At 33.2% G+C, this 23,305-nt stretch overlaps 1 long non-coding RNA gene and 1 other non-coding gene across 2 annotated transcripts; one reads left to right on the top strand and one right to left on the bottom strand.

Moving 5' to 3' along the window:
- The first annotated feature begins 3,970 nt into the window (after positions 1 to 3,970).
- Positions 3,971 to 4,373, top strand: LOC133189489 (uncharacterized). The gene is made up of 3 exons (XR_009721482.1): positions 3,971 to 4,008; positions 4,107 to 4,165; positions 4,274 to 4,373. It is a non-coding gene; the product is annotated as an uncharacterized LOC133189489 (long non-coding RNA).
- Positions 4,374 to 9,230: 4,857 nt separating this feature from the next.
- Trnat-ggu (transfer RNA threonine (anticodon GGU)) lies at positions 9,231 to 9,303 on the bottom strand. Its single transcript has one exon. It is a non-coding gene; the product is annotated as a tRNA-Thr (tRNA).
- Positions 9,304 to 23,305: the final 14,002 nt, after the last annotated feature.

The following is a 23,305-nucleotide window of genomic DNA, read 5'->3' as shown; positions in this document are numbered from 1 at the left end:
CAACATTCGAAAAATTAATAGAAGTGATTTTTTAGGGGTAATCAAGTGGCGTTGAATGTTTTCTGCGCGGAACAAGTGGTGTGGAATTTTTCAATACTTCCACTCAACATATATTGAAGATTCATTTTACATTTTCACGAAAAAGACTGTGCATTGAAAAAAAAAAAAAGAGAGAGAGAGAAAAAAACAGTTCTGTATTTATTTTTTGTATCTGTTTAAATCATCATCATGTTTATGATCAGTGACTTTGACAATATCAGTCCTTCGGATGAGTATAAATCGAGGTCCCCTTTTGCAGTATAGGTACAGGCATGAAAGTGACCCCTCACTGCTCAACGGTCATACGTGCCGAGTATTAATTGAAGACCTCTGTAGGCAAGTGGTGGCGTCTAAATATGACTAATTGTTGTCAGCCTATTGTGATGGGATAAACCTTGATTGTTTCTCTATATATGATTTATGACATACACTAAGCACACAGGTTATCTTAAGCATATGCATAAATTTGTAAAGGTTCATTGTCTTGCCGAATAAATGTTTATCTTCATTTGTTCAAAAATTATTGCCTCTCTGTTAATTCATGTTTAAGGAGTATACCAATAAATTGAGAATTTTAACTCTAATAATGCGATTTCATCTTGTAAAATATTCATGACTATTTACATGTAAAATGCAGAAAACAGCATTCATAGTTTATAATCTTCTTGAGATGCCATAGACCGAATTAAACTTAATGATATATCTGTGTAAAGTAATACTTAGTAAAAGGTCTTATTTGTAGAAACCATTTGTCATATTTTGAAAAATTACTTAATCACAAAAATGTAACTTTAAAGGTATAGATGCGTTTAAAATCTCCTTTAAATCAGAATGCAAACTTTAAAACAAAATCCCATTCATGTTAAATGTGAAGATAATGCACAGTGATCAATCTAATAAATCAAGTAAACAAATAGCAAGCAGCACAGAAGTTGAAACCCTTAAAACACTAGAGATGGGATCAGGTGCCTAGGATGAGTGAGCATTTCCTATTGTCTGGACACAATCGACATGAGCCCTACGTAAAGATCGGTTATGTGGAGTACCCCATAGTCAAACTTAGTATGAGAGAAATGACTTATCGAATGGCATCAATTATGTCAGCTTTTTTTTCCTTTTCTCCAGATCAGGGCAAGGTGCAAACGGCAGGTGTGACTAGTCGGCATGGGCTAGTCACTCGTCAATGGCATCCAATCCCACCTCTGTGTTAGAGGTCTGGTTTTGCTCTGCTTGTGATCTATATTATTTGAATGGACTTCGGAGCTTATATGCTTTTGTAATCACCATATTTCATTATTCCTCACGATAATTTAAAGTACAGATTTTTGACATCATTGGCAGCAGCTTTTTCAAGAAATAATATGGCACTCCTAAATTTACTCACATTGTTATTGTTCATTAATTTTGCAAAATTCAATATCTATGTTGTCTTTATAGACCAGTTTTTCCATCATCCATGGTTACCAAATGCGCCCCCTTTTAGCAGAATTATTTCTGTATTCATATGAAGCAGAATTTATTTAAAAGCTTATAAATGAGAAGAAAAAAAAAAAAAAAACACATGCTGTTGCCTTCAACTCGACACTAAGATATATCGATATTATCAATGAACAATAGTTACTTCCATTCATATGTCGACACGATAAACAAGTATTCGTATGATCTTGAAATAAAAGATACCACATCTGTTTTATATTTGGATATTTTACTAGACAAAGATGTAAATGGTAAACCAACAACAAAGTTTTATATGATAAACGTTATGAAACCAACTTTTCGATCGTCAACTCCGCTTACTTATGTAGAAATATACCCTTTTCACCTGTATATTGAGTATATTTTTGTAATCGTCTTAGACGAAACGCAAGGCCCTTTCTTGTATTTTTTTTTTCAATTTTTCTTGATCATCATAGAAATGCGTAGCAATGTTAAGGCTTCGCGAAGCTTTAAATGCGTTAAAAACATAACACTGCATTGCAAGCTCGAGTTTTATTTTTATTTGTAAGTTATGTACACAAGTACGGCCAATTTTTATAGAGGGTTCTCTAGGATATATATAAAAGTATTTGTTACGATATCACATGACCTCGTTGATCACGTGACGGTCATTTCTACTTTTTTGAAGTGTTTCACATAAATCGCTTCGGCGCAGGTGATTAATACAATTATTATTAACTTTTTGTCACATAAATAAACACGTCACATCCTTGTGAACCCGAAATGTGCTGGGAAAAAGTTATACTATTACTCTGGTACAAAATATTTCACAATAAATTCAACCTACCAACAAATTTGAGGGTATTTTCCAATCAATATCGCCATATGTATTAAAACAAAGCTATCACACATTTTTTCCAAGCAAGATTCAGTTAGAGGGGAAACACCTCTTACAGATTTTCACAAAAGATTTCAAATAAATCCTCACTAATCACCTGCGCCAGGCTCTTTTATACACATATTATAAATTTTATCTCTATCCAAATGTATAAATCAGGGTAAATGACAAACGTATATTTCCATATATATTTTGAACACGCTGACTTTTAAACAAGAGTAATAAAGCAAGGTTTTCTAAAATATTCGGATATATAAGATTTTCAAAAAAAGATTAAAACACGTTTATTTTACACTACCTTCCTGACACTTTATATGGAGATTGAAATAGGGTGTAAAGTTTATGTCACTCTCCCCATCATAACAGCTCAAGTTTGCAGTGACATGACGTCATTTTCAATTATGACGTCATATATTTGTAGTTCAGAGAAGTGAAGGCACAGAGTACAATGCAATATTCTTTGGGAAGCCTTAACGTACCTGCGTGCTAACTTAATTTGCAGTAGTTGAAGTTTTATATGAAAAATGTATGATAAATTTGAAGTTTTTTTTCTAATTATGTCAGGAGTACCTCTATTCTTTTACGGATATCAGCATATTTGGTAAATAAACGATAATGATATGTTTCAAAATTATAACACTGTTTCATGTTGAACAAATTTAGACACATGATAAAACCATTTTAAAACAAAGTTAGTGTTAGCTGTTATATTTTTTTCTATAATTATTTTGATGTTTAAAATTATTTGTGATTGAAAATAATAAACTAACTAAAGGAAATGTGAAAAATTAAAGCCAACAACTTACACTAAATCAATCTGAACATTTTTTGTTGTTAAGGCCTTCTTTTGTTAAGGTTAAGGTTTTTTTTTTCTAGAAAATTCCTTAGGATAGTTTTTACGTCTTTCTTCACTATCTTAATTACACAATTGGAATCTAATGCAATGATTAGTATGTCACTACAAAATATATATACAGACCCTAAAACGTGCTACTACACCTCAGAAACGAAACGGACTTCCGTGCAAGAAGCGTACCGTACTCAAAACGAAACGAACCGAATCGTGCAAGAGGTACATTAGCACGTTTTAGGATCTGTATTTATTATACATTTTCTTCCTAGAAAATAAATGCCTCTTTTTGAATAAATGTATTACCAGGGACGAAATGTACGTTTAACAAATAAACAATTACAATCATAAAGAGTTCACTTTCATTTATTCTGGATAAATTCCCTCAAACATTAATTGATTACAAAACAAAACGGAGATTTCATAGTAGTTGCATTTGAATCTGGAATTAATATTATGTTTATGTTACGTAACGCCTGTGACATAACTTTTGTATCACCTCTTATATTAACTCTACATAGGTTCATGATGTTATTCTCATCAACCAAGTTCATAATAATTATATTTCCGCTATTTTTGAAAAAAGGACGTGATGTTATTTAAATTCGTGCGCATAGTGCATAGAGTGTCATGTAGAGTCATACAAATTATTTTTATTTATTGCATATATATTTCTATATATAATATAAGATATTCTTCCATTTGTATTAGTCAAAGAACTCTAAGGGACAACATGACGAATTTGAAAATATTTCTTATTTTGGCACTTGTTTGTTTTATTTGCGTAAGTATAACTATTATATATTTTTTTTTTTATCGTTTTAATGATTTATATATCCTCAATGAAATCATTTGTAAAAAATCATTTGCAATCGTTTGAAGGGCGGATCGGAGGGTCTAAGATCTAGATCAAAAGCGGTGCAAGTTAAACAAAAAATAAGGTAAAAAAAAATTTCCTCTTTATTCTATCAATATCTAAAAAAAAATGTAGCATTAATTAAGATATATATAATTTAAAAAATCACTTCTTCAACATGACTCTCTCCTAGACGATGTTCAGACACAGTGACAATCCATCGGCGTGATGAAAAATCAAATGAAAAACAGGTATTTTATCTCTCTCTCTCTCTCTCTCTCTCTCTCTCTCTCTCTCTCAAATTATAAATTCGCCAAAGTTGAAGACTCGAGAGAGCTTTTCTGACAAAAATGTGTCCCTCGTTGGTTGTTGTCGTCACTAGCGTCGTTGTTGTTAAAAATTGTTCTCATAATTCAATCGTCATCTCCAAAATTCTGAAATAATTTCAACAAAGCTTAGAAAAGAGTAGCATTGGGTTCAAATAAATTCTTCAAATATTCAAATATTCTTCGAATAATTTTAATTTGAAAAGCGACATAATGGAAAAATAAGATATGAGTTTTCAAAGATATCATCTTCCAACTAGCCTTTGGCCAAAATTTTTTTAACTGTGGCGCTAAGAAATGTAATTGCGTCAAGAGCGCCATTTTAAAACATTTCATGGAGAACCCTGACAAACTCTGGACTTAAGGTTGGGACCATAAAATGAGGGAACAAGTATTAACCTGTCAATATTAAAGACATTTCTTTATTTTTTGATATTATAATTGCAGTTTCTAGTTTGTTCAAAACATGGCTTTCGGGGGTGGAGTAGGGCCACTATGTAGTATCAATCTTAACATAGGAATATAAAAACAAACAAAATCACCATTATTGTGAATGTATTATGCAAAAATTTAAGGTCAGGTAGATTTAGATTTTTGGGCCTCTAGATGTAGGATGGGGTCACAGTTGAAAACCTCATGATCACACATTTAAAAAGCAAGCATCTTCAAGCAGTGTAGATTCAGGTTTCATCAAAGCATTCCCCGGGACAATGACAACGATTTCCGAAGAAAATGGGGACCATTGTTTCTCCCGTGAGCGTTGTGGCTCATGGGTCTCTTGTTTGTACAGTCAGACTCAAGCGAATCCAAGGAAACTCAAAAATCGGATGAGAATAATTGGAAAGCGGACCAAACATTGGCAATCAGTACTGATGATGACAGTGATGACAGTATAAAAAGGACGCCAATCCCCGAGGAAATAAAATGTACGCATTCTGAGACTGATGAAATATGCTGGAATTTTGAAAAGGAGCGTTGCTATGATCTGGTGTATTCACGTATGGTAAGGGCAACGCACTTCACCCATTTTCCGCGAACACTGATTATTTCATGTATTAGTAAAGGGGTTGTTGTAAGTAAAAGCTGCACATCCCCGTGGTTTCTCAAGCAAGGTAATCCTCACCGCCTTCGCCGCAAATTATCGATAAGAAATCAAAGTACAGAAAGTTCATTATTTCATTATATATCTGCTACATACAGTATACTCTATTTGATATAAATAAACTCATAAAAAATGTCCTTTGCCTTGTAGACATATCTGCTAGTTTGACAATCTTGTTTTACTCGCCAATATTTCACCCTGCGAACTTTTTTTTTTATGATATTACATTTTTACATAAAATGTTTTTCAGACGCTATATAATTGTCACAGAAAAATGCAAACGACTAGCAGTGTTCAGGAGGTATGCCATCAGTTTTAGAAAAGGATTATCAAATTATTTTGATAAAAAAAGTGACCATATACGAACAGACTATTCATATTGATTGATCTATTGATTTCGTGTGATCGAGTTGTGAATTTGTCATGCAAAGAACCTTTCAAAATAGTGTAAAAATTTATAGACATTTCGAAAAAAAAAAAAAACTTTATCAAAACTTTATTATATATAAAAAAAATCATAAGCAACAAAGGAAACTAAAATACAGACTGCTAAAAGCTAGTTGAAGCTTTTCGAATGTAAGAATTTTTAATACAACAAAATTGTGATTTAATATTACCTTTGACACAATTACTTGTATCTATATATTAGTAAATTGATTTAGAAAAAAAAAGATGACAGCTTATCCTGATTGTAGAATTTACCGCAGTGTGTATTAGCTAGAACTAGGAGTGCGATGAACTAACCGCGGGAGGTAATGTTGAATACGCTGCGGTTATAGTGAGGTCGGTTGCATAATCCGCGATACCCGTAAATTATTTTCGTTTTGATATACAATGTGTGGTTTTTTTAAAAAACAAAACTAGTGGAATAAATAAGAAAATGATTTTTCAAGTCACATTTATTTTCTTTTCTCCCTTGTTTAGTAGTGTATTGAATACTCAAGCTAGTTTTATGAGTTTTGTTCTTATTTTCTCAGTTTCACAGGGGAATCCAATGTGAAAGTGATGACGATTGTAAGGGTGAGTTTCTTTTTATCCTTTTATGTTCATATTCATAGAAATACATAATATATTTAAGGTACCCAATGGAAATGACGATTTTTTATGAAACAAAATAAAATCATTTATTTTATTTATTTGTTTTCTGTTTAACGTTTCTCTAAAAAAAATATTTCACTCATATGGAGACGCAACCACTTGGAGGGCTGCAAATTTATACCTATACTCGGCACTCAGCACCATTGAGCAGTGAGGGATCTAAGGATCAGGGCCGGGTTTCACAAAACTATCGTAAGATTTGTCCTAAGACAGATTTTAAGATTATTTTAAGTTATGACTTATGATAATCATTGTTTCACGAATATATAAGAAATCTTAAGACAAGTCTTACTTCAAATTAGTTTAGAGAAACGGTCCAGCTCCTTACTCTGCGACTCCAGGGCAGACGCTCTAACCACATCGCAACGCAGGAGATTAAAATACAATCATAATTATGGTGGCTATTGTTTGTGGTACTTAAATCGGATTTAATTATTGTTAGAAAATACATATTGAGGACGACGAAATTTCTATATATTTGGTGTACTGCGATAATTTATAGATTCTACTATTACATTATAAAATCATATTTGTATGACTGCATGCTCATTAACAGCAATAAATATAAAAATTCATCTTTAAGATTTTAACAGCATAACGGCACTTTTCAAATAGATTTAGTCTTCTATATTTTATATGTAAAAGCTTGTCGTGATCAATTTAAGGTATGCCCTGCAGTAGATTGATTTATTAAGACCTTTAAATATCCCTCCAATGTTCCTGCATACAAATAAACGGCAGATTAAGTTAACTGGGACTGATGAACTGTTGATTGTAAAATATATCAGCTATAACTGAAAAATTTGCATTGCATAAGAATTTAAGAAATAAACAACGTTATTCAGTGAACATGGCGTTATGAATAGCAATTGCTCTGCTGGCATATTCCATGATCAATGCGCGATAGCGCATCATGGAAAATATGCCAGTAGAGCTATTGCTATTCATAACGTCATTTTCACTGAATAATCGTTGTTTATTTCTTATATTTGCATTCTGTGATGTCAAGAATATCAGAGTAAATCCTGGCCTGCATAAGGACATGTCTCCAATGAAGAAAAATATGACAATAAAATCAGTAGAACTGATTAATAATTTATCCACTTTATCTCCAATAAATCACATACAATATAAATGGTATTTGCTTACTAATCACAGTTATCTGGATACAAACCGCGCCGTCTTCAAATTCTCGAATCTTTTGTTTTGATGATGTTGTGACGCGTCATGACGTCATCGTAACTCTTTGAGAAAAATTATTAATAACAATATCATAAACACCCCCCCCCCCCCAAAAAAAAAGAATGTTTTTATATTGATTTTAATTTACAAATATTTCCCTCATGTTTCTTAAGTCCTTAAAATTCTTTTTAAGAGATAAAATCGTTATTGAAATATATACACTATTCACTACGGAGATTTCGCTTTGTCTGAATGTAAAACACCCTAAACTGAAGAGTTATCGTTCTTTGTAACTATATGCGTAAAAATGAACAAACAAATTAAAGATATAGAGCTCTGTTTAATTTGTACAATGTTTTATTATACAATTAAACACGTTGACTAAAATTATTTTTTTAACAGATTAAATACACCTCAATTAGCAATTTTAATCATTTTAAATTTCCTTTTTCCCGAAGGATTACATTAAAAATTTAATTTTATTCCTTTTGCACAACATTCCATACATATACTTCTGAATGTGTTGTATAGGTGGAATAGCTTGTACTGCACCAGTGTAAGAAACGAACTGCACTTAAGGCAGGAGAAGTTGCGTTCATGGTGCTATGAATGCAACTGGAAAGTGCAGGTTCATAGTGGGAGACTTCAGAGACTATGCAAATATAAGTCAAATAAATATCTCCATATAACTTATTTATCATAAAATACGTTTTTTGTTTTATAAGTTATTATTTGAACTACTTTTCACTGTATACAAAAAAGAGGTTCAAATTTATTATTTCTACTTCGTTTCACTGCATGCAATCTTTATGAATGAAAAATTCTCGAATAGGACGAAAAACAACAACAACAAAACTGCATACAAACTTCGTCAAGGTCTACATCTCTTTAAAATTCAAGATAACCCATATATATTTATATAAAAAAAAATTTCATAAATAACTTTACTGACACTGAATCCAAGAAAAAAAGGTTTCAAAAAAAAAAAAAAAAAAAAAAAAAAAAAGGAAAAAAAAAATTCATCATAACTTTCAAAGTATCATCATATATCATCATATTTCTAAACCGATTATATGATGAAATTCTGCAAGTCAAAATCCTCAATTTTGTCGCGGACATTAACAGGTTTTTACCACAACTAGGAAACACTATACATTTTAAGTGTTTCACTAGACATTTTTAATTTTTTTGACGCACTGTCCCTTCCTCAGGACATAAAGGATGTTAAAGTCATTAAATAAACTCACACAGATGAAAACAAAAATTTTAGCGCTACAACCAACCTAATGAATTCTTTTTATTAACCGTTTAAATATTGAATTAAAAGATGATAATTGTTTCCAAATGAATGCAAGGCACGTCCTGTCAGTCTTGTCTCCTGTGGCGATTTATGATTTGCCTAATTAATCGAATTAATTATTGTCACAGGTGGTGAAAAATCAAGTCTCAACCGGGACTCGAACCCAGGGCCTCTGGCGTACCGTGCCAGCGCTCTAACCACTGAGCTATTGAGACCCGATATATTGACTGACTTTCACGCACCTGTGAACCCGGTGACATATTCCCCCCTCTTTGTAGAAATTCGTCCTCGAATTCTATGAGTTAAGGAAATGCGTGAAGCATGTTCCAAGGGAATAGTGGGTATTTGTACGTTGGGCGCCAAATGTCACAGGTGTTGAAAAATCAAGTCTCAATCGCGACTCGAACCCAGGGCCTCTGGCGTACCGTGCCAGCACTCTAACCACTGAGCTATTGAGACCCGATATATTGACTGACTTTCACGCACCTGTGAACCCGGTGACATATTCCCCCTCTTTGTAGAAATTCGTCCTCGAATTCTATGAGTTAAGGAAATGCGTGAAGCATGTTCCAAGGGAATAGTGGGTATTTGTACGTTGGGCGCCAAATGTCACAGGTGGTGAAAAATCAAGTCTCAATCGCGACTCGAACCCAGGGCCTCTGGCGTACCGTGCCAGCGCTCTAACCACTGAGCTATTGAGACCCGATATATTGACTGACTTTCACGCACCTGTGAACCCGGTGACATTATCACTAAATAATTGCTACAAAGAAGTAAAACGCACAGCGCTGTATTCTCTTATTATTTAACTTAAATACCACTGTCTCATAGTTTTTGAACTGTGCTCATTTAAACCATATTTTTATGCTGTATCTTATGTAAAGCTTATGTCATCATTATTAGTAATAGTGACATGTACACATAAATATACATACATTGTGCATGTATTCAGATTTGTTTATTTTTCTCTTTCTATAGAGGCTGATCCTTGCCAAAATGGAAAATGCTGTGAGATTCCTTGTGAACATCTAAGTGATTATTATCATGTGGTTGATAAGATGTGCCGGTATCCTATAGACAATGAGAATCTTTTGAACTCTTTCAGTCCAGAGCGGAATCGGACTTTTTGAACAAGTGTTCCCAAGGGGAAAACAACATTTTTTCATATACTTGAATCTCTAAAGAAAGAAACATTTCCAAATCTAATGACTTTCTGATCCGTTTTTCTTTGAATTTATAGGTCTTGTTTTGAGATAATAGAAAAGAAAATACAGACTTTCAAAAGTACGATTTTGTTTGATCTTAATTTTAAATCTTATTTTTATGACCCTGAAACATTAAGATAAAGTTAAACTTGTATAAAAGAATGGGTACTGTTTATCGTTTAAGGTATAACCTATGTCGGAAAAGCCTTTGTCACAGGATTTTCAAACTTTTTAGAATGAGAAATCATCGAGTAATGTTCGTCTCTCTCTCTCCCCCCCCCCAAAAAAAATGATGATGATTAAGTCATACTTCCCCAATTGTGAAATCAAGTTTTGCTGCAAAATGTTCTGTTATTTCGACGGTAATAGTCGGTTCAAATTTATGAGACGAAATTAGGTACGGTTAAGTATGGAATACTAATTGAATTTTATAAATCACTTGTTGTTCTGAACGCAAGATTTAAGCTAGCTTTTGTTAATTTTTCATCGTCAGTTCTTGAATCACTAGCCAATTTAGCAGACTGGTCAAACCTCACATTTATGCACTGAATAAAAACATATAGATCATAGCATTTTAGATTACGAAAGTTAAAATTCTCACATGTTGTGATCCTCTACTCCATCTGACGAAGTGTAAATGAAAACGTTATCACACTTGTATCATTTCCAAACAAGAAAACAAGGAAAAAACAATTTTGCGTTGTATTTGTAAAGAATGTCTCTTCAGTGGCGAAAATTTATCGTCGAGATTTATTACAAAATGACGAATCGCGAATGAAAAATGACGAGAATAATAGTTGGTTTACAGTATGTCTGATGAATCATATTTTAAAAACATTGAATTCAATATTTATAATTGCATGATTTTGATTATTACTGATATTAATTTTAACTATAATTGTTCAATTTGTAGTTTATTTTATTGCATATTTACAGCAAAGTTATTAAAATATTATGAAATACAATATTCTATCAAATAATACACAGATTCTGGTCAATATCGGCATACAGATGTAACTCGATTTTGTTAACGTACCACAAATTAGTGAGACGCTTGATCTTGTACACTGGGGACACTGTTTTACATTCTAAAGTGAATTTTGATATAGATTGACGATAAAATTGCATTTTTTTTTTAACCTAAGAAGAGATAAGACCCTATTAACATTAAATCAGTCTATAAAATATTGAACATTTTTTTTATCAATTAATCTATCTACGAATTCATAAGTATTACGAATCCACGGTAAATCAGCGGCTAAATATATTATCATTAGTTTTATATGTATGTCACTGTATGTTTCATTGACGGAAGAGCCGCTGTTCCCCGCTATGCGGCGTTTACTGACTGATTAACAGCCTCGCTTTTTCTAAGAAATAAAGGAGTTATATTCAGAGGATATAAATATAGTATGTTTAAGTAATAAAATTGATTTCTTAATCTAACTATTCTCCATGACACTCTAGAAATAATAAATGAAAATAAATAAAATATTTGGACAATTAGAGCAAACATTCAGATACTTTTTAAACTAAAATGATTTTTTTCTCTGTAAAAATAATAATGTTGTCAAGTTTTAGTTTTGAAAAAGCTTGAGAATCATTAGAGAAAAAAATATTTTGATCTCAAGTGCAAGGCAACAAAGAAACTCTAAAAGCCATTTATAGTGTACATTTGAAATTGTATATTTCTACATACTACACTTGTGCAATTAAAGGACAATATTAATGTGTATGATATTTAAACAGACAGGATGTATTTTAATAAGCCAACTGACTGTTGACGTTATTTTAATGACGAACAAGTCCGAAATCATTAAATTGTTTTCGTGAAAAAAATTCTTTCAGTGTGTTATTACCAAGAATATACATGTACATGTATGTTCAATGTATTAAACGCAATACAATGAAAAAGATTAAAGTAACGAACAGGGACCGATCTCATAAGACTTACAAACAATATAATACTAAGAACAGACATTTAACGGACTCCCTGAAAATCCAGAAGTTAGATCAGGTGCCTAGGATAAGAAAATATCCCCTGTTGACCGGGTACATCCGTGGTGAGCCCTATGTATTGATCAAGTAGACGGAACATTCCGTGGACACCTACACCAATCGTTACTACATCCTGTATCGTCCAGAAACAGAATATCAGTTAGAAAGTCGAACGCCCAAAGGTTGATATGGCTGAGTGATAGAAGGTTTGATTTGAAAAGATATCCTTTAATTTCTATGAAAGAATAAACGTTTACTACGATTGCTCAATCAAAGCAAATAAATTTTCTTGTCCTATTTTTGGAAACGTAAGCGTGTAGAGAAGATGTTATTACTGTTGAATTTGTACACAGAGGGAATTTTAACCACATCGATCAAACCATAAAGACAACAAGAACAAGTCCACTCATAAAGGAATCTGGTCTCTAACTGAATCCCTATGATAAAACATACTGGTTTCCCGTTCTTAAATAATTTTTTTTTATATACATCAATATCTGTAAGTTCTGGTAATTTCAATTGATATTTATGTTTAAAAAAAAACTGAAGCAATACGTGGGTAATATAATCGTCAACACAGGAACATTACGACATCAACTATTATTAACTTATGCAGAGATGCTGATGAGTCTTAGGCTTCAGGAAGCCGCTATGCCGCTATGTATCATGTTACGTCTATAAATATATACGACTTAATAAAAAGTACGCAGCTAGGTTAAGGACGCCCATGAAATATACGCCTTTATATATTCAGGGAAAATGAATAAAATTTTAATATTTTCTAAACAGCAGTAGTTTTGATAAATGTGAATTGTGGTGATTGCATTTGTATATATCGGGTCTCTGCTGAGTTCGGCCAAAGTGACATCGCTTACATCAGCTGTTTGTCACGTGACAGGTTTAAAATTGGACCATATATGTACTACTACAAAGATCGTAAAAGTTCAACGATATACGGGCATCTTTCCGCTATAAAATTTATTTTGTTTTCTTTGAGACCAATTCCTTAACCCGAAAAGTGCTGGGAGCAACTTCCTCATGCTCGAGAATTGTTAAAAATTTAGCCGTCTTTCTATAAACTCTAAACAAAACTGTATTACGCATTGGAATAATGTTAGATTACGGAATAAATAAACAATGTACAATCAGCTCCCAGCACTTTTCAGAATAGTAGGAATAATAGCTACATGTGTTTAAAAATTCAGAATTTATAGTGAAGCGGATGTCGTTGAACTTTTGATATTTTCGAGTGGCTGGACCCCTCATTCTAGCACGATACTGTACAAATGTGCTCCCTACGGCTATATCTAAAGTCTACACATTATCAATTTAGTTTGACAATAAAATGTGGATGAATATATTTCAGAATATGTCTCTCTTTTTGTCTGACTACGCATGTTTCGTATTTATTTTTATTTTTACAAGCTACGATAAAAGCTTGATCCACGCCTCAAATACAGAGAAACTGCGTGTCAAACTAAGAAATGACGTCATCTCAGTAAGTACAGCGAGATCAAGCTGGCTTTCATTCTGCATACGCTAAGTGGTATTATAGCAAGATAAGTTGCACATCCATGTATCTTTATAACATCTATGAGAAACAAAAGTATTTAGTGTGTTTTAAAAAGAACATATAGTATTTATTCATCGAGATTCATTTGTATTGTTTTTAACGTGACGTCATAATAGCCCTCCCGAACCTCTGCATAGACTGACGTATATATGGGAGTCCTTAACCTAGCTGCGTAAAAAGTTCAATGCTTCCCCCAGGGATAATTCAGTTCCGTTTATCAAATATTAATGAAGAAAGCACATGCACATTTCTGTCCGATGAAAAATACTACAAGAATCCTTCTAATATTGCTGGACCAGATAGCCAGGAATATGGACCAGGGGCAACAGACAGACATCATTCTATTGGACTTTTCAAAAGCTTTTGATAAAGTCCCTCATCAACGTCTGCTACTGAAGTTGGTACTGAAGTTGGAGCACTACGGAGTGTCAGGTACCACCTTGGGCTGGATTAAGGATTTCCTAAGTTGTAGAACCCAATCAGTGGTTCTGGATGGACATAAATCCTCACCTCTGCATGGATGTCCTTTCGGGAGTACCACAAGGAACTGTCCTGGGACCCTTACTATTCCTGACCTACATTAATGACTTACCGGAGTGCACCAATTCAGACGCCAGACTGTTTGCAGATGATTGCCTGGTATACCGTCAGATCCGGAACCAGAGAGATGCAGTCAAGTTACAGGAGGACCTCACTGCATTAGAGGGATGGGAAAAGAAGTGGCAGATGTGTTTCCACCCCGAAAAATGCACGGTTCTGAGGATCTCCAACAAACGGCAGCCACTGCAAACATCATACACCCTGCATGGACATCAGCTGGACGTGGTGGAGAGTGGGAAGTATCTTGGTGTAACCATCTCCCAAGACCTACAATGGACCAAACACATCTACACCAACATAGGGAAGGCTACAAGAACCTTGGGCTTCCTGAGACGAAACCTGGGCCAATGTACATCACCAGTTAAGGCAACAGCATACTGTACTATGATCAGACCATCGATCGAATATGCGTCATCAGTGTGGGATCCTTATCAGGCCAACTTAACAAAGGATTTGGAGCAGGTACAGCGTAGAGCAGCCAGATTCGTCTTCAACCAGTACTCGGCTAACTCCCCTGGGTCTGTAACATCACTACTGGACCAATTAGAGTGGAACTCACTCCAGCACAGGAGAACAATACATCGACTCGTTCTGTGCTACAAAATCAGGAACCACCTTGTGGACATTAATCCAGACAAATATTACATACCTGGGGACAGAAGAACTAGAGGTAGCCATAGATATAGACAACCTCGTGCCACCAAAGAGGTTTATAAGAACTCTTTCTTCCCACGTTCGGTGAGAGACTGGAATCGTCTGCCAGAGACAGTGACAGCAGCAGCTACTGTCGAGGAGTTCAGGAAGGGACTACACAGTGTCCCCTGGACCCAGCTTAAACCCTGGTAGACGTGATAAGACATTGCATATAGTTTTATCTGTTTTTAAAAGAAGAAGCCTCCTGTTTTAACCAAGCCGGAGTTATTATCACTCTTAATAAGAGGTCAACTCCTTACTGGAAGAAGAAGAAGAATATTTCAAAGAAATAATTATTTCATATTATTGCATAACACCTTATGTTTTCACGATAAGATGATGTGAAGAAAATATATCAATTCGTGAAACAAGACTGGTACTTCTTGCATTTTTGGTATGCGGTACTGGTAGATAACTCCGAAATAGAGAAAAGGAGCGAACATAATACAGTAAAATTTTATGATGACCATGTTTATGTATGAATTTAATTTTGTTATTTCAAAAACAAAAAAAAAAAAACAACAACAAAAAACAAAACAAAACAAAACCAAAAAAAAAAAAACAAACAAAAAAAAAAAAAACAAACAAAAAAACAAAAAAAAAAAAAAAAAAAAAAAAACTCATGAAATGAATGAAATTTTATCCCAGTGAGAATCTCTGCACGTACGAGATATAATTCAAATTAATTGACAATGACTGATTAAAATCAATTGTATGAAAAGTACATTGAAAAATTAATATCTTTATCAAGGTTGTCTGAAATTTGGACTTTTTAAGATTGTCATTTATGCACTTAGGCATGTACAGAGGACAAAAACATACCTTTCAAAATAAGATTGATTGTTTCTATAATTAAGACTATTAAGATTTGTTTTCCACGAAAAAGTCATTAGGAAGATTTATTTTATTATCTGCCATTGCGACTCGATGCAGAAACTTTTTTTTACTGCAATTTTAATGAAACAAGACATTTCTTTTTTACTAGATTTATTTAAATAACTTGGCGTTGTTATGACAGTAAATTGTGAATTGATATTTGTGTGTAATTTTTTAATATCTGAAATACTGGAGAGGACCTTAATTTAATATAAACTTTTAACAAGTTTTCTCATTTTCCTTATTTTGAATTTCAATCAGGTGATACAATACACATATAGATTCACTGTAAATACTGCTTATGCTGTTGTAAAAGACTTGACTTATATTGTTTGCACAATGTTCGCATCTTTGATTTTTCTATTCTAAGCTTTGAAAATAAGGAAAAGTTCACGCATCTTTGTATTTTGATTTTTTTTTTTTGGGGGGGGGGGCATTTTTCATTATACTGTTTCATTATCGTTATGTATCAATTAAGACTACGTTTTAAAAAGAATTAAAGACTAAGACAAAAAAGATCAAGCTGATTGTATAATCTTCAAAATTCCGGCAATTCCGTAAAAATCTAAAGCGTAAAATACCTTATTTTTTTTAAAAGATAATTTTTTTTTCCCAATAAATGTAATTTCAAGAACAGCAAGCAATATCAATGTCAAACTTTCATGGATTAAAGATCATGATAGGTACTATCCTGGTGACTACTTTTTTTCGTCGTCGGCACTTTCAGTCGCTCGGGGAAGTGATTTTCAAAAATAATTTTTTTTTCAAGCTTTTTATTTTTTATGAAATTGATAAGGCTAATAGAGAGTCTTTTTAGAAAGCAAAATATATAATTTGTTTCAAAACCTCTCAAACAATTTTCTAGATATCCGTCATTTTTCACTTTGAAGCGGTTCTTCCAATGTCGTAATGGTAAGCATGTTGGATTTTTTAACGCCGGCGACTCAGGTTCAATCCCCAGATTGTTCGATATTTTTTTTATGTTTAGTTTCAGCTTAATTAGATTTATGTTTTTATCTTTGATATGATGTCAGTATTTTTACTGATGAAGTTTGCGTTATTTTCATAGTTTTATTGGAAATTGCATTCACCTCTTAGGATTTGCAGAAAACGTTGGTTCTACGTTTACACTTTATCTGTTAAACACTACAATCTAAAAAAAGTGTTATTTCTTATATATTTTATGTACATGTATGTCAGGAACGAGAAGTTAGAGAGATTGCAAAACGGTAATACATATTGTGTTATCAGTAATAGCTTTACAAGAAGCTTGCCTGACTAAAGCAATCAATATTAATAGTAAACGTGGCAAATATTTCTTTCGCATGCCGGGCTCGTTTTCTATTAAGAGGATATAAAACCAAGAAAAATAACAGAAAAACATTTGTTTAAAGACTGTTTAATAAACATTCCTTGACCTTTGTAGGGTGAGGCAGGTTGCAAAACGTTCCAGTCTGTTTATGATATGTAACTTATCGGAAAAGTCAGAAAATAAATTATGAAGAAATACTAAACGAATTCAATGCTTAAGTGTTACTTGACCATTATTAATTATAAGAGAATCCAAATGAGGCTTGAAATTCATTTTTTTTTCGTACAGCAATTTTTCATTCCATGTATGTCAACATGGTTCAAGTTTCTTTGAAGTGTAGAAACTGTATTGTAAAGTGTTAACTTTTGTAACCCCCGCAAAAATTATAAATACAGTGTATAAATACATGGCTAGCGATATAAAATTTTCATTCCAATGCTAATTAGCCTTGATATGAAATTGGAATTGATCTCCGATGTCTTATAATGATAGCAAATCATTTTAAATTACGTGTTATAGAGTGATTAAAGACAACTAAAATGCTACATAAGTATAAATATGCAACATGCAATTTCTCGATTCTAAAATATTTGTTTTTTTTTATAAATATTTGGAAAGATAAAAAAAATCTTGAAAATGAAATCTGAAGACATCTCTCTCTCTTTCTCTCGCTCTCTCTCTCTCTCTCTCTCTCTCTCTCTCAATTGATACCCAGTGGGCACAGACCATAATAGTTCCTACTAGGTTGTAATGCATTCCAATATGGATGTCTTGCAAAGTTAAATATTTTAAGTTAAAGTGCTTAATATGTATAAATTAAAAAAAAAAATCCCACATAAGAGAGTAGTACTTGTGCTTAATGTCAAGTTAAAAATATGAAGAGGAACTTCTATTGCATTAATTGAAGATGTTGTTAAAAGAGTAAATTCGTGTATGAAATAGGTAAAATTACTGAAGAATTAAGCAAGATCAAACCAGAAAAAAAGACATGTCTGTTCAAAAATCGGTATTAAATGTTATACACAGGTAGAATTCAAGAAACGTCATTTGATAAATATGCAACCAATAAAAAAGTTCTTAATGTATTGACGGTGAAGTGATTTTCATTTCCCTTAACTTTAAAATTACGTTGATAGCGAAGCAAAATTATCAATCCTTGGCACTTCGCTATAAGTGAGTTTAATCTATTTATCAGATACTCATGTAAGAAATGATAAATATCTCTAGAACAAACGCTAAACCACTGCGCCACTCAGGGGATGGTATAAAACGTAACTTTGAATGAGTTGTAACTTTATAAAGATATGCTATACATTCCAGCCTCATTAATCCAGAATCTTGCAATTCTAAGAAAATGATCCAGATTAATAAAGTGTCCGGATAACAGAAACACACGGTATATATGAATATAAATTCTTTATAATGATTTAAGAAGTTGAAGAGTCCGAATGGTTGGCCTTCAGATTAAGGAGGCTCCACTTACATGTATCTGAAATAAATTTGCAATTATATAGTCCCGTTGGCGTTTTCACTTGCGTAGTCAGTCATATTAATAAAGGAGCGTCCTTAGGTATTGAATATTCAACTGTTCAGATCAGAGCCCACGAGGTAGGGTGAGGCTACTTTGGGCAATCAAATTTTTATATAAAAATTTATAGGAAAAATCTTCACCAGGACAAAAAAGCCATGATTAGTTGTATTTATATGGAAGTATCATCAGGTAGAGTAAATTCAAATACAGTATAATTTGTCCAAACCGGATACCGCCGGTTTCATAAAATTTGGCTGGATTAGACAGAATCCGGAGTACGGAAAAAATGCAGGAAAATATTTTGAATTTTTTTTTCGTTGTTTTATTTACAAGTACAATATATATGTAGGCAAAATATAATTTAATGATAAAATCAATCAATATTTTGGAGTCAACAAAATATAAATGAGTATTGCATGACTTACTGTCTTTTTTTTTTTTCGTTCACGAAGTTTGAGACTCAACATGAAATGTTACCGGAGTCAAAATCTATAGACATGTATATTAACTATACTATATCAAGCGACCCGGGTTTCGCATGTCAAAGAGCGCATTCAATATAACCATAAACACAATTAATTACGATTTGATAATCACTGGATTGAATTTTTAATTTTTATGTAAATTAACTTCTTCTATACAATGTTATGGCGCCATTGTGAAATGAGACGTTTGAGTTTCGATCCCGATTTATATTTTGATTTTTTAATCGTATACTTATATTGTATTGATTTTATGTTATATGTTTATGATATGGAGTTAAAGACAAGTTAAACGTGTAAGTATTTTTTTTTTATTTACTTGTATTTTTTCAAGTGGGCTATGTCAACTTCGCGTTTCAGTTCATCTCATGGTACTAATGTAAACACACGTTAGCACATCTACCACGAAGGTGTTAATTGCTTTGAAGTAACTCAGGTTATTATGCATGGTCGGATTAGAGGAAATAATTACCGTTAATTATGAGCAGTTGGGACCAATATGGCCGTTCGGAATACAGAATAGACAGTATCCGGACTACAAAGAATTTTTTCTAATGCATTTGTTAAAAACAGCGCATAGGACTAAACTTTATCGCCGGAATGGACAAAAATTCCGGAGTACTCAGAGTCCGGATTAGACAAATTTTACTGTATCTTCAAGTAATGACTCCAGAGAGTAGGGAGGGATGTCCTCAGGAAATGTAGATTCAAATTTGTTCAAATCTTTTTCACCGGGGCCACGGTGGACTCACAAGAGAAATTCAAACGTATAAGAAAAATCTTTTCAAATCTAAAGCCATCATTAGCCAAAGAAATATTGAAACATCCTCGGCACAGGTTCCATTTTGTTTTAAGCACGTCCCCGGATCCGGAAAGAGGGGGTGATTTGGGAGCACTTCAATATTTAAAATTTTTGATACTGAACTGATTTTCGATCTTTCCTAGCCTTAGTGCTCATTTGAACGGTGTGGCCCATGGATATCTTATATATTTTCAAATGACTCTTAAAAATTATATTTATTCTGTGCTAAGTAACGTCAGTGATATTAATTTTGGTTCACTCCTAATTTGAATTAAAAAAAGATTCATTACATTCCACGGAGGGGACTAGTGTGTCATTGTTAACTGACAAGTTCAAAAAACTAAGTTCATCTTAATCATGAAAAAAATATAGATAGAAATGGGAATGGAAACTGTATTAGTGCACATAATGGAAAACATTATAAAAGCGAATAATAGGCTTATGTAATGTCCATATTTCTGTTTTAAACAACAGCATACAAGAAAAATGAGAAATTCAGGATCTTTTTTTATTTTGGCGTTATGTTCTACGATGTTCGTAAGTATTGATATTAATTATTTTTTTATGATTAAAAAAAAGAAGATTCATATTTGCTCTGTGAAATCATGTTAAAAATGCACTGATTTTCTACTTAAAGCAGTGTCAAAGAGGTTAACCACTATCTAAAATGTCGATAAAAATAATTAAAGACCTTTTGTTTCTTCCTCCTGCTTCAGGTAACAGTATTGTCTGATCGTGATGAATTCGAGGAACAGTGCGTTTGGCCCTTTCCCAAGTACCTCTGCCCTAGACTACTCACATATGTATATTTTTTTCTTAGTGGATATACCAACTTTAAATTTTTATTCTAAGACAAAAATTACTCTATAAGAATTTGAATCAATGTGATAAGAATTATCTTTCTTTCTTTTTAAAAAAAATTCTATACTGAAAGTTGTATTAAGTGAAATATAAAATATTTTTTTCAGCTTTTGACACGTTGTGAAGTTGGGGAAGTTTGTAAGCGTAAGGGTACGTTCCCCTTTTGTATTGCAGTCAATGGAATACAGGACCCCCCCCCCCCAAAAAAAAAAAAAAAAAAAAAAAAATCAAAATTTTATTTTTTTTTTAAGTTAATGTAAATGAATGCTTTTATTTCTTACATCCAAGTGTTTTAACATTAAATTCAGTTGCATTTCTATCAACTCTAAAATGGCTAAGTGAAGATTTTTTACATGTGTATTCTAAATGTTCTTTTATATAGGAAAGCTATTCATAAAATAATGTACCGTGCAACGCGGCCGAGCTTGGGCCCGTTTCATCAAAAGTCGTAAATTTTAGCCTTAACTTAGGTGTACTTCCAGGGCTTACGCGAAAATTTAGTCGGGCGTAATTTGCGTTTCACGATATTGGCGTAAGTCTAGTCGTATACGATATACTTAGTCTCAGGACTAAGTCCTTGACAACGCTGCATTGCACATGCACAAAAAAAAACATAAACATTCGTATTGTGTGCAATGTATGTAGAACAACACACATACATAAACTTAAATGAAAAATTACATGAATTTGAAGGACCTTGTAGAAAACGCACCTTAACCTAATTATTGCGTGGACCCTGAGGTCCACGCAGAAAATATATTAGCGGAGTTAAACCGGATGCCATGTGCTTACGTCAGGCTACGCATGCGCGAGGATGCTAGAGAGTTAGACTGGTACCCTGACATTTGTTAACGGGCACAAGCGCCCTGAACAAATTCCTAGCGGCAGTACTGGAATCAAGGACAGAAAACCACTGCTACTAGAGAGTTCGCCTCTAAGACAACTTGCCCGTAGACCAATTCGCCCTTTTCGAATGAGAATATGCCAATCATTGGCAAACCTCGCTCTAAAATCTGCACATCGTAATTATGTATTCTTCGGCGTAACCAAGATCTGAATTTCTCTTTAATACATATTTCTTATATACAAACTAAATTCTATGGTACAAGCATTTTAAATAAGTAGGAAGAACTAATATAGATAGCTTAACAGCTTGAACATGTTGAATTAAAACCACTAGCTTTTAAAAGACAGTCTTTACTATGTTTACCGGCATTAATTTTGTGCATCAAGGTTTGCAAAATAATTTGATAGACAGCACTCCAAATATAGCTTGATAAAGGCATGTAGCAATGTTTTTCCTTGTGGGGGAGAGGGAGAAACATCCAAAAAAAAAAAAAAAAAAAAAAAAAAAAAATTCTGCGTACTACAGATCTGGACTACAGGTGTACAATCTATCTTTCCAATGATAGGATACTTCCGTATAAATCTAGCGCAGATGTCAAGTCCCAGCCGTTAAGCATTTACATGTATCGAAATAGCCCGATTTTTTCAGTTAAATGACAAAACTATAGGCCAATCGAGAATAAAATTTAACAACTTTGCTATGAAAGTACAATCACTCGAAGTAGGCAGAGTTAACGAAAGGTAAACCTGTGCCACCTTTCAGAGTAACCAATGAACTCGTCCATGGATGCACTGACGGTCTTTGTAACAAGAATAGATATGGGTTACCCCATATCCAAAATATTCGACTTTTAATTTACTCCAATTTTCACTAGAAAAAAATTGTACATGTTATGGAACTTGTGTATAGTTCTTCATGTCTGTAGCAAATACCGTCACCAGTCTAAGCGTCACTAGCAAACAGTATACACACCTGTGCTTGCAAGACCAAATAGCCTAGGTCCACACACGTGCGATGAGATTGTCAATCGCATCTTCTTAGAACTTCTGCCGAGAAAATTACGATTGCAAGTGTTGTATATAACCATTCCGTTGTTTAAAAGAGACAGAAAAAAAAACACACACACACACAAAATTAATCTTTTTTGTGTTTTTAAATTGATCGAGTTAATCGATAACGTAGCATCGTTTAAGATAACTCGAGACCCTTTAGTAAAGGGGGGTGGTGGTTCTAAGTCACGCCACAGGGACTTACATTCAAGCCCGTAACAACAGTTTTCAAAGGCGGCAACCTCCAAAAAGAGTTGACAAGCAGAAATAAACAAATAAATTAACAACCTGTGCACCACCCTGTAAAATCCTAGGGGGGAGGGGGGGGGACTTCGTCCAACTTTTCGGTACATTTTGATTTCTTTTAAATGTTTGATTTTCTGTATTT

Source organism: Saccostrea echinata, unplaced genomic scaffold (assembly GCF_033153115.1).
Source record: "Saccostrea echinata isolate AGI-Se365-2 ecotype Australia unplaced genomic scaffold, CSIRO_AGI_Sech_v1 ptg000018l, whole genome shotgun sequence".
NCBI classification, from domain to species: Eukaryota; Metazoa; Mollusca; class Bivalvia; order Ostreida; family Ostreidae; genus Saccostrea; species Saccostrea echinata.
This window is presented reverse-complemented; position numbering and strand designations above follow the sequence as displayed.